The following is a 13847-nucleotide window of genomic DNA, read 5'->3' on the forward strand; positions in this document are numbered from 1 at the left end:
ACACGGGTAGCAAATCTTAAGGAATTGAGTCTTGAAGGTTGTACAAACTTTGTTGAGATCCCATCCATTAAAGCCATCAAAAGGCTTATGGTCTTAAATTTGAGGGGCTTGAAACATCTTAAGGTTCTTCCTATGGGCTGTTGGCTTAAATCCCTTGAAAAACTTGTTCTTTTTGGTTGCTCAAAACTCAAAAATGTTTCTGAAGTCTTAGCGCATACTGAATGCTTAATTGAGCTAGATTTGGGTGGGACTTGTGTAAAGGAACTGCCAGTTGAACATCTCAGCAATCTTAAATTTATTAGTTTGCAGGATTGCAAAGAACTTACAAGTCTTCCAAGTGGCATTTGTGGGTTGAAACTTCTTGAAAGTTTGATTGTTTATGGCTGCTCAAAACTTAGCAAGTTGCCCGAGAACCTAGGAGGATTGGAGAGATTGCGGATACTTCGTGCTGATTTTACTGCTATTAAGCAACCACCATCCTCCATTATACACCTACAAGAGCTCATGTTTTTGTCATTTAGGGGATGCAACGGACCAGTAACATCAACACCATGGAATTCACTGTTATCATTTCTAATTCGAAATGAACGTCAAGATCCCATGTGTTTTGAGCTACCTGCTCTATCAGGCTTTCGCTCTTTGTCATCACTAGATCTCCGTGACTGCAACTTCTCAGAAGGATTTCTCTCAAATGACTTAGGCTTCTTATCCTCATTGCAAATTTTATACCTTAATGGTTCCAACATTATAAGTTTGCCAGCAAGCATCCGAGATCTTTACCAGCTTCACACTCTTGAATTGACGGATTGCAAGAAGCTTAAAACGCTGCCCTATCTCCCGACAAATATCAATTTCATTGATGCAAGTGGATGCACATCATTAGAAACATTGCCGGATGCAGCTATATTGCCTAGAGAGCTTGCGCGGGCCAGTTTAATTAATTGTCATACACTAGTAAAGAATAGGCCCAGCCTCGCCCTTGAGCTTCTCAGAAATTATCTTAAGGTCCATCTCTCTCTCTCTCTCTCTCTCTCTCTCGCTCTCTCTCTCCCTCATGTCTTTATTTGTTGTAGCAGGGTTTTAGCCCAAAATGCATTATTGTTGTTCCCGGAAGAGAGATTCCAAAGTGTTTCAGCTATCAAAATAATAGGAGGCATTATGTTCGAATCCAGCTGATGCCAAATTGGTATCAAAGGCTCAGGGGTTTTATTGTATGTGCTGTTTTTGAAGCAACGGCTCCTTTAATTGATGCCGAAGGCTATGCGGAATGTTACGCAATGTGGAATGAAGTTGTAGTCTATTCCACGAAAATCCACATTCGCAGCTTCCAATTTCAGTCCCATCACTTATTTTTGCGTTACATGGCATTTGAAACAGCCTTTAGATATTATTTGGGTGAAATTACGAGGAAGGTGGAGGTGAATGATTTGAAAAAGACAGAGATCATCTTTTATTTTAGAAGTCGTAGTCTTGAAGTGTTTGCCCCAGTAAAATGCGCTGTTCATATGGTACATGAGCATGACAAAGAATGGCCAAATCCATGTGCAAGTATCCAACAAAGGGATTGTGATAAGTATCGGTTAATTGAATGGATGTATCCGTTAATTGAATGGATGTATCCGTTAATTGAATGGATGTATCCGTTAATTGAATGGATGCAAGGTGTTATACTGAGAAAGAGCAGTCGTCCAAATACAAAAGAACAGTCGAATCTTAAGGGACTGAGAGACGCTATCGCCCAATGGAGGGACTCTCAGTTTGAGCTATCAAAAACTTTAATTCAAAACATGGTAAATCCAAAAGCTGAACGGGACGTGGTTCGAGATCTAATTTTACTCTAGGTAGAAATTCAATACGGTGCTCGTTGACTGGTGGGAGGCTGAAATTCGAACTGGCCGATCATCTATGTTTCCATACTTTTATGAGGCCATTTTGGCTCATGTGAATTTGTGAGTTATATTGATGATAGTTGTTGTCTCATTTGTTAATTTATATTGAATATATTTTATTTTTAGATAAAACACAATAATTATACAATCTTTTTAACATTCTAAATTAATATTTAACTCCATAAAATAAATTAATTCACATTATTTTAATACCGGATTTCATAAAACAAAACAGTAACAATTTATCACATTCAACTTCATTTATACAATACAAACTTAAATCAAAATAATTTGATTGACTAATGATAAATGAGAAATAATTAACATTATCCTTATTAATTGTTAATATTTATAATCATTGTAAAAAAATAAAAAATATGATATATAGTGAACAACAATAGGTGGCTGAATTCTTGTCACCATCGGGTTCTAGTCTAAAATTCCAACAGCGGAGGACGTGGTCGATCATGGTGCAGAAGTTTGTGTAATTTTACAAAATAAAAACAAACAAAATTGTCTACATATAATATAATGAAAAATGTATTTCTTATTTCTTAAAAATATTTGATATATATATATATATATATAGATGATTGAACATCAAAATAGATAGTTAAAACTAAGTGTAATACAAACATCAGTGCAAGTGTGAGGCAGCCAAAGCACCCGTGCACCAGCCCAAGTGCAAGTGCAGCAGCATTGGCCTCTAGCGGATATTTAATCTTGGAATGATTTTGAGTTGTATCAAATTAAAGTTGGTGGTGTTTCTCAATAGACCATGTATAGACCATCCGTCTAATTGAAATTTAAATATTTTTACTTTCTATGTTTTCTTTTCACGTGAAAATATTTTTTTATAAGTTTTTTGCACAAATATCATAACAATCATGAAATCAAGTGAACATATGCTATAATAATCATAATAAAATAGAGAGAGTCGAAAAGTGTACACGTGTGTGTAAACAGAGATTGTAGAAGTTAGCCCTATGTGGGCGCTAAATGATGATGGTTGGGGTCAATCGTCACTAGTTTGTTCAAAATCAATTGTGTCCAATTATTTTCCTTGAGCTTAAGCCTCTCCAAGACTTGCTTGACCTACAAGCACACTACTTGATTTTTTGATATATTCTTCGACAATCAAGCCACTCTCAATGCTAAAGATAGAGCAAAGTAATTACATGCAAATGATAATCTACTTGTCCCTTAAAATTTGTGTATTTATATAGCTAGACTCTGAGATAAATATCCAGGAACTTGTGTTGGCTCTAAAGAGCTTCAAGAAGGGATATTTTTATAATTTTTCCATAGTTACAATAGTCTCCATCATATAATTTATATTTTTAGTACACATATTTGGTAATTTCAGTTTAGGAAATATAATATATGTATGTTAAATTTTTTTATTTTTTTTATGTATTTTTATTGTATATTTATATTTCTAAAAATATATATTTGGAGTTTTTTAGACAAAAATGAGTTTCTTAGTAGCTTAAGGGTTCTATTACATAAAAATGTACTCATTTTTGGATATTAATATCCACACTAATTGAGTCATTTTGTTTGAGATTATTATTTTAATGTTAAAACCCACATTGGTTGAGTCATATATTTAGATTATGCTTTGCTTATCAATGAAATGGTTTGAAACCTATTCAATCTCTTGTGCATTTCACAATATGTTTTTTCTACCACTATTTACAAACTCAAATTGTCAATATATTGTGTAGAATCACTGATTAGTTGTTTGAGAAACCAAAACTTTGTACAATTACCAAATTTGTCTTACAATTTTTTTTTTTATATGGAATATTTGTTAATGATTGCTTTTTGCATCTTTCTTTTTTATAAGTAAGAATTGCATTAAGAGAAAATATTTCAAAAATGTCTATATATTAAAGTTAGAACATATCTCGAGTTTCACGATAAACAAAATCAAATTAAAAGATCTAAGAAAGAAACAATTGTATAGAACTTTTAAGAAAAGAATATATATATATATATATATATACATGTCTCAAGAGAGATATTTAATCACATTGTCGGAGAGTCAATCAGTGAAAAGGCATTAGCCCTAACCATAAATATATAAATTGCAAAAGTCCCCTAAAAAATTGAACCATCGAAAAATGAAGAAAGCAGCCTAAAGCGGCAGAGATTGCTTGCATCTTTTCCGGAAGCAGAATTAATTTGACAATAATGGTAATGATTGAATGAGCAGGTCACTGAAAAATAATATGGTTGGTTGGAAAAGGTTTTGGAATTAACTAGTTTTCAAATTTGTAATAATTAAATATATAAAAAGAAAAAGCTATTGTTAAAAAAGAATAAGATTGTAATTTTATTAATTCCTGGGTATTTATGATTTCTAATTTTGGCTAAGTTTAGGTAATTGAATGCAATATTTTGAAGGAAATTTCAATGAGGTTGACTTAGTTAGCAGGGGAGCAAAAGGTCAACCGGTTCCCAACTCATGTGATGTGTCACTGCATTGATTGGCCCCACCTCGCATTATATAACACAGTATAATAAAAAATATAATATTTTGAAAAATATATCTATGTATTATTTTTTCACTCAATTTTTCCCACCTCATTTTCACTTTACTTTTGTAGGTATCTCCATTTGCACATTAAACTATTTTCCAGAGAAATTCTATATGTGGAAAGGATGAAACAAAATCTTAATTTGGGTAGCATAATATGCTCATTTTTTATGATAAATATCATCTTCACCAAGATCTATGCAAGCAAACTGGACAATCACCTCTCAAGTGATATAATGTGCACATTTTCTCTGGGTAATTCTTTCCTAATTGCTGATGTTTGGATATTTTGCTAATTTATTTCATGTTAGATTAGAAAAGGGGATAAAAAAAGAAGAAGAGCAAAACCAAAGACAAAATTGATAAAAATAATTGGATGTAATAGGTATATATATAATATATTTGCTCAATTAATATGTTTTCAATGTCACCTGCAATGCTTCTTGTGTAATTGTGATGGAAATGTGAGTATATATTTTCTAGTTAATGCCATTATAAAATTTGCTTTTTCTCCTCAAAGCATCCCATGCACATGCGGCTAGAGAGAGAGGACCCAGACCGCCTCTTCATCATGTGGCTATATTCTTACGAGACGTGATTGGGTTCACAGTGTAGTAACAATACCAAACAACAAAGAGTAGTAAGCTTGGAGCTCTCATAGTTGAATGTGGCAACTGCAATCTGAATCCTTTCTTGGATGATAACTGCAAGATGAATCCAAATAAAATCTAGTCCTTCAATCCCAACTCATCTGTCCAAGTTTTGGACACAAAAAAAACACAAAACTACAAACTCCACGCCATACTCGTAATGAAAAGCGCACTCCAATCCGGTGCTTAAGTTAGCCGCCAAGCATGTCATTCGTCACGATGGCTGTTGTTGGGAGGATATGTACGTGAAGTGGAGCTTGGAGCAGCTCGTGGCTTGGTAAAATCTCACAGGTCTCATCATGCGGCAATGCAGAGGCATTTTGAACAGAGACCAATATGTGTTGTCTTTGCATCTTGAGGAACCTCCTTCGGTGCTGCTAGAGGGAACGCTGTCACTGCCGACTAGTTCCATCACATCTGTAGAATCCAATGATCCGGTAGAAGTTGATGCTTGAGGGACGGTTAAAGAGGGAACGCCGTGCCCGGCCTTGGTCCTCCTCTTCCATCTATGGAGCCCTGTTCTTACATTTCTAGAAACAATGGATTTTTTGAACTTAGAGGCCATCTGCATCAAAATAGCTAGTGAGAGCAGAAGAATTACAACAGCAAGAGCCGGAAGAGGAGAATGTAAGTTGTTTTAAGCCACCTGTAAGACGATAACATAGAGCGGGAATGTAATGAAGCTACACCGGAACTGTGTGGAAAGCCTGCAGAATTTTGTAGATGACAGCCCATTAATGTACTGCTACAAGTGGATAGTGATATTTCTGACTCGCAAGGATTCAATATCTCATGATCACGTACCCAAATGTCAACCAGCTAGAGCGTAAACTTTTCCACAAAGGAAAATTATTGAAAAGTGTTGGACCGAGCAGAAGACTCGACAAGTCAGAACCTCAAACATATTCGGTAGAACAAGAAGCATAACAGAAACTATTAGTAACCAACACATAAACCCTAGACAGAAATAAAAGAGCTGAAAAGCAAAACGAGGACACAAGAGATTTACCGTGGTTCACCCGAAATGGGCTACGTCCACGTTGAGCTCAGTAAGGAAGAGCTCACTGCACTATATCGAGTAGGGTTACAAGAATACGAATAAGTAAACTGTACATCAATGGTTCTTCTAACAAAACAACCTCACAATCACCAAATACAGATTAGAAGCAAACCTAGGAACCAGAGATTACAACAAGAAGAGTAGTCTATTCAGAGATAAACTGAGCTTACTCAAAGCGAAAAACCTTATCCCGATAATCCCCTTCTTTCTCTTTTCTTTCTTCGATCTTTCTGTTTTGTTCACCATCCCGAGGCATTGTACCATTTATATGAGATTTGAGCAGCTGGGATTGAGGTTGATAAAGGCAGTATCGATGGTCCTTAGATAATCGTAGAACACGATTAACAGCAAAGGCAGAGAGGACAATCGAGAGAGGCATCGGGCAGAGCAAGGACAATCAAGGGGCGTCGGGTATCAGAAGGCGCCTTTAGGTTGCAAGCTGGCCATCCATCAGCCGTCCACGTGGACTGCTGAGGTTGCCTAAAATGCCCTCTAAAAGACGACAGCGTTTTGATGCTTCACCCACAACAAAAAGAAAGCGCACCTCTAGTACACGAGGCTTTCTACTTTCCATGAATTAAGGGAAGTGCCTTACCCAATGCTTTACAAATAGGCTATTTCCATAACTCAAACCCATGAGTATAGGGAAGAGTACTCATAATCCTAGTTCTATTTTTTATATATTAAAGTTCTATTGATACATCAATGGCCTTCCATAAAAGAATAACATGTGCTTACCTGTGACCAAACAAACATTGCCATCTCTAATGCATTCTGCAAATCAAATGTCAAATGCTGAAGTCAGCAAGTCAGATGAAAGGTTCTTATTTTCTGCATTTTAACCAGGCAGGCATTTCAAAATATAAATTTTCACGAGTGGTTGCATAAAAATGTCTCTGCTGATTTCACCTGGAAAGACACAAACTGTAATAACCAAAGTAGAAGCCGAGGCCTCCTAAACCAGAAGAGGTCATCCCTCAGGTTGAAGTATTGAGCTTCGGACACTGAGCATCTATCCATGATTTTAGCGGCCAACTTTACGACTATGAGATGCAGCTTGGTACCAATTGCCAGGATTAACTTTCCCATATACAAAATTTTCAAGAAGAGATGAGAACGAAAAGTAAGTGAAAAGAAAGGCATCGTGAACTAGGAGAACATGACAACAGATGCAAAGAATTGGAAGAGTGAGGACTCACAATGGCTGGAAGGAACGAAAGCCAAAGGTAAAGATTAGTTCTTGAGCATGGCATTGCAATCATGGGCAGGAAATTAGCTTCAGGACTTAGAATTTACAAATAAATTAGAGTATGAAGCTCAGTACAACTGATGCTAATGGCACCTTAGTTCATTGCATGGGACTGTATGTAATGCTTTGTTCAGGTGTTGTATGGTATTATTGTTCTTAAAAACAATAAACGCATCAATAACAAAATAGGGGAAACAGAAATCACCACTGACCACAAGAGTGTAATTCCGGGCACGAACTTCCTTAAGAGCCCACATCTAATGAGAAACTTCCACTAATTAATGGTAATGACTCTTATTTCATTGAAAGATCAAGTTTTATTGATGAATTTCTACCTCTAAAAGTACTGGATGAAGTTAACTTTTGGACTCATAAGAGCACATATGATACCCAATATTTGATCCATTTCCATGTACAATTATTGTGAGAGTGTGTTGTGGCAAACTTTCATCTGCATGCTCATCAGAGCACAGATCATAGATCACCAAAATTCTGGCTCATAGTTAGGCCTAAATACATTACAATCACCTACACCATCATGATAATGCAAATTGATTGATTCCGACTCCACTTGAAACACCACAGAACCTCACCCATCAATGTTAGCTAAAGTTAGCTTTTGAACTTATGGATTCAAGTAATATATGTTGAAATGTTGACAGATTTAAGCTCTTTTAGAAAATAAGAACTTATAACCTGTAAATATAGTTTTTCAGTGAAAGGAAGGAAAAATTAAACTGCTATAAGAAGGCACACACATAATTTCATAAATGAGAATGCCTCTTTTATAGGCTTACAACTGAAATGAAATTCCTAAAAAATCTCAACCACTACCAAGTTTAATCTGCACTACATTCACTAAGCAGAAAATAAGGAGAAAGAAACTGATATGAGATAAAATCAAGGACTAAGTCAAACTAAGACTTTTTCAAAGAAAATTAAAAATTAAAAAACTTTTGAACTCATAAGCGTCAAACTTGAAGGCAAACTCTCATGAATTCTAACACTCCTCCTTGAGATTTGACTTGTATATGCCAAGCTTCAACCTTAGGAATTCCAACCTTGATTTAGGAAGTGCTTTAGTCATAATATCAGCAAGTTGCACTTCAGATGAGCAATAATGCAGCTTGATAAGTGAATTCTTTTCAGCTTCTCTTATGGAGTGAAATTTTACATTGATGTGCTTCGTCCTGCCATGTTGGACAGGATTTTGAGCAATGGCAATGGCTGACTTGTTGTCACAATAAAGCTCAATTGGTGAGCTTTGTTCTTGGCCTAGATCAGCAAGCAATTTTTTTAACCATATTGCTTGATTTGCAGCAGCTGCTAGGCAGATATACTTTGCTTCTGCAGTTGACTGTGCCACCACTTCTTGTTTTCTTGCATTCCAACAAATAACACCTGAACCAATTGTGAATACATAGCCTGAAGTGCTCTTCATGTCATCAATACTTCCTGCCCAATCACTGTCAGCATAACCATCTAACTTAACTCCTCCTGTTTTCAAATACCAAATCCCAAGATCAGTAGTACCTCTAATGTACTTCAACACCCTCTTTGCAACTGCCATGTGAACATTTGTAGGTGAACTCATGAACCTTGAAAGCAAACCAGCTGGAAACATCAAGTCAGGTCTGGTTGCAGTCAAGTACAGTAAGCTGCCTACCAAGCTTCTACATGCAGAGGGTTCTTCAAGCTTCTCACCATCATTCTTTGAAATCTTTTCATTTTGTGTCAATGGAGTTGCTACTTCTTTGCAAGATTCTAGCTTGAACCTCTTGAGAATATCAAAAGCATATTTTCTTTGTGAAATAAAAATACCTGAGCTGCATTGGTATACTTCCATTCCAAGGAAGTAGTTCATGATGCCAAGATCAGACATCTCAAAAACATCTTGCATTTCCATTTTGAACTTAGCCAAAAATTGTTCATTGCTTCCAGTTACCAACATGTCATCAACATAAAGTGACACTACCAGTTGCAATCCATCATTGTTTTGCTTCAAATACAAAGTGGCTTCATTTTCACTCCTCCTAAATCCGAGTTGAATTAGGTGAGAGTCAATTCTGCTATACCAAGCCCTTGGTGCTTGCTTCAAACCATAGAGGGCCTTGTGTAGCTTGTACACTTTGTGCTCATTGCCAACAACCTCAAAGCCTTCTGGTTGTTGAACATATATGTCTTCCTGAAGTATACCATTTAGAAAAGCTGACTTAACATCTAAATGGTACACTTTCCACCCCATTTGACCAGCAAGTGCAAGTAACAACCTTATAGTGTTATGTCGGCTACTGGTGCAAAAGTATCACCATAGTCTACTCCAGCAACTTGAGCAAAGCCCTTCACAACCAATCTAGCCTTGTGCTTGAAGATTGAACTATCTGGATTGAATTTTGTTCTGAAAACCCATTTCACACCAATTTCCTTCTTATCTTCAAGTAGTTCTGTTAACTTCCAAGTTCCATTTTTTTCAATAGCATCAATTTCAGCCTTTATAGCCTTAATCCATTCTGGAAATTTTGCAGCTTCTGCATAACTTGTAGGCTCAGCATGAACAAGATTGCACCTTTCATATACATCAGATAATGGCCTTACCTTAAGCACTAGTGTGTCTAAAGTTGCTTCAACATCAAGTGGATCTTCAGTTCTTGTACTTTCCATTACTGGTTCAGGAATAGTTACTTGATCATTTTTGTGGACTTTCTTCAATTCCCAATTCCAGTAGGAATTTTCATCAAAGTGCACATCTCTGCTTATCACAATTTTCATTCCATTCAAGCTATAAATCCTGTAACCCTTTGATTCTGCTGCATAACCAACAAATACACCTTTCTCAACTCTTTCATCAAGCTTCCCTCTCTTGACAGATGGCACATGAAAGTAGCACAATGTCCCAAACACTTTCAGGTGCTTGATAGAAGGCTTTACACCAGACCATGCCTCTATTGGTGTTTTGTTTTGAACAGACTTAGTTGGTAGTCTGTTCAGCAAATATACTGACGTGTTGACTGCTTCAGCCCATAGAGTCTTTGGTAGCTTCTTCTCAAGTAGCATGCATCTTGCCATCTCCATCACAGTCCTATTTTTCCTTTCAGAGACTCCATTCTGCTGTGGTGAGTATGGAGCTGTCAGTTGGTGCACAATTCCAGCTTCTTGACAAAAAACATTGAACTCTTTTGAGGTATATTCACCCCCATTATCAGTTCTCAACACCTTAATCTTCTGGCTACTTTGAGTTTCAACCATTTCCTTGAAGCTTTTGAAGACAGAGAGCACTTGTGACTTGGTTTTTAGAAAATAAACCCAAGTCATTCTGCTAAAATCATCAATAAATAGTGCAAAAAATACATTATTGCTCAATGAGGCTGTCCTCATTGGTCCACAAACATCTGAATGGACCAATTCCAGCTTGTGAGTAGCTCTTTTGGTCATGCTTTGAGGGAATGGCAGTCTATGATGCTTCCCTAGCTGACAACTTTCACAAGTTTGAGCATTGAATGTGATTTCAGGCATGTCTTCAACCATACCAGATTCTTGCATGAACTTAAGTGACTTCAAGTTGAAATGACCATATCTTTTGTGCCAAAGCTCACTCTCATCAATATTGGCACTAAAGGCATGACCTTTAACTAAATCAAGCTTTAAATAAAACTATTTCCATCCATTTTGATTTTTGCTATCTCAGTTCCATATACATCAGTGATGAAACAAAATTTTTCTTTAAAAATGACTGCATACCCATTTCTTAGCATTTGTGCAACACTAAGAAGATTCTGATCTAGTTCTGGAATGTAAAGAACATCAGAGATGATTTTTGTACCTCTTTTGGTGCTAACAGCAATTTTGCCTTTGCCTTTGGCCTGCACAACTTCACCATTACCTAGCTTAACCTTTGGTTGAACTGATCTATCAATGGAGGTGAAGACTGATAGATGCTTGGTCATGTGACTGGTGCAGCCACTATCAATGAGCCAAGTATTTAGCTCATGAGAACTAAGTGCTTGTGATGCCATGAATAAATGCTCATCATCATTTGTGTCTTCTTCAGTCACATTTGCATGTTGTTGTGTTTGTTGTTGAGATTGTCTTTTCTTGGCCCTGCAATACTTCTCGGTATGGCCAAGTTTATTGCAAAACTTACAATGATAAGGAGGTTTATCTTTGTAGAAACAATCCTTCTCAGCATGGTTGGTTCTTTTGCAATTAGAGCAAGGAGCAAAGTTTCCCTTTGTTGCTGGTGCAGATGAAGAGCCTGCAGCTTTTCCTCTATTATTCTTGAAGGGCTTCTTCCCTTGCTGGTTTCCAGAATTCTTTTCCCTGTGATTTGCTTGGAAAGCACCTTCAGTAGCTTCATCACTTCTCATTGAGACTCTTTGTTCTTGTGCTTGCAACTTGCTTGTTAACTCTGCAATAGAGAGATTTTTCAAATCACATGATTCCTCGATTGCAGAGATTTTTGATTCAAACTTCTGTGGCACACTAATCATGATCTTTTCAACTACTTTCTGATCAAGTAGTGTCTCACCATGCAATCTGATCTAGTTAACCAACTTCATAAGCCTTGCAGAGTAGTCTTTCACCAGCTCATCATCTTTCATCTTTAGTAGCTCAAATTCTCTTTTAAGAGGGAGCAACTTGCCTGCCTTCACTCTTTCATTGCCTTCAAATGTCTCCTTTATCTTATTCCATACACCTTTAGGAGAATCTAATTGCATAATGCTGGTAAAGACGTCATCAGTCAAACCTGAAAGGATACAAGTCAAGGCTTTGTCCTTCTTAAGCTTTTCCTCCTCATGTGCCTTTATCTGAGCGAGAGTTGGATTTTCTCTCAAGGGAGGTGGATCTTGATCAGTTTCCACCACATGCCATAAACCTTGAGATCTTAAGTAAAACTTCATCTTGACAGCCCAAATGTGATAATGTTCACCATTGAACACTGGAATTACAGAAAAAGTATTGCTGGAAGTAGTCATCGTTGCAGCTGCCAAGGGAAACAAACAATAAATCACTCTCCCTCACTAGTGTTTGCACTCAAAACATTCAAAAATTGTGCCTCACAGCCCGTAGGAAGAAAGCTCTGATACCACTGTTGAAATGTTGACAGATTTAAGCTCTTTTAGAAAATAAGAACTTATAACCTGTAAATATAGTTTTTCAGTGAAAGGAAGGAAAAATTAAACTGCTATAAGAAGGCACACACATAATTTCATAAATGAGAATGCCTCTTTTATAGGCTTACAACTGAAATGAAATTCCTAAAAAATCTCAACCACTACCAAGTTTAATCTGCACTATATCCACTAAGCAGAAAATAAGGAGAAAGAAACTGATATGAGATAAAATCAAGGACTAAGTCAAACTAAGACTTTTTCAAAAAAAAAATTAAAAATTAAAAAACTTTTGAACTCATAAGCGTCAAACTTGAAGGCAAACTCTCATGAATTCTAACAATATACCCAACGTCATGACAAAAAATAAATAAATAAATAAACCATTACTAATCATATAAAAGGGAGTTGTTTTGTCTGCTATCACATCTTCAGTTATGTATTTAATAAATCCTTCAAATGGAAAAGGAAATTTCATGTAGATAACTTTCTGCAAGTAAAGCGTCGTATGTGAAAAATGACATACTAGTAAAAGGAAAAAATGCCAGAGAAGTTAATGGTGGCATTAAATGCTTCTACACATATAGTGAAGAAAAAACTAGGTTGTAGGTTATATCAAGAAAGGAAGACTTATGTGATTCTGGAAAAAAGAAAAATTAAAGGAACTGTCATAAAATGACAGTTTCGTCAAGGAGAACAGGAAGGAAGGATTAGAAAAATCTACAAGAAAATTGCAACTATGCATAGAGTTTATTTTTGGAAAACTCAAATCAGCAGAGGCTAATAGTGGAAAGTACAATTTCAAGAGCATTTTTTCCCTTAGCTTGAGAAACTCAGATCAGAGATTCGGCTAGCAAGAAGTCAGTGAGGTAACTTTACCCCTATAAAAAAAAGCGAGGCAACCTGGACTTTTGGACTTTGCACCAACACAAAGGATGCAAAAACCAGTGACATGCAGTTAGAGGCTATGAGAAGTCCTCGAGAAGCATGCAACAAAATTTATTGTTTATATTATCATTTTTACTCTCAACATTATGTAGGGTCCTTTACCAAGTTTTCTTTGCTCATTTCTCTCTCTCATCCACTCACCTCATAAATGTGTCACATGTCCAATGCACTTTAATCACGTTTTCAATTGGTGCCACTCCTATCATATTACAAATAATCTCATTTCTTATTTTGTCCTTCTTATATAATTGGTGCATCCACCGTAACACTATCATCACAATTGAATTCATATTTTGCACATGTTAATACTTTACTGCCCAACATTTTGAACTATATAACAAATATGGTTGTATAGTCATCTAATAAAGATTCTCTTTTTATCTTTGAGGGATTTTAAAATC

General features: G+C 36.3%; 1 protein-coding gene across 2 annotated transcripts in view; it reads left to right on the forward strand.

The window, feature by feature from the left end:
- LOC127800319 (disease resistance protein RPV1-like) overlaps positions 1 to 13847 on the forward strand; it is a 93255-nt gene that overhangs the window by 3222 nt on the left and 76186 nt on the right. The gene's annotated exons all lie outside the window — the stretch shown is intronic.

This window comes from Diospyros lotus, chromosome 4, assembly GCF_014633365.1.
Source record: "Diospyros lotus cultivar Yz01 chromosome 4, ASM1463336v1, whole genome shotgun sequence".
In the NCBI taxonomy this organism is placed as follows: domain Eukaryota; kingdom Viridiplantae; phylum Streptophyta; class Magnoliopsida; order Ericales; family Ebenaceae; genus Diospyros; species Diospyros lotus.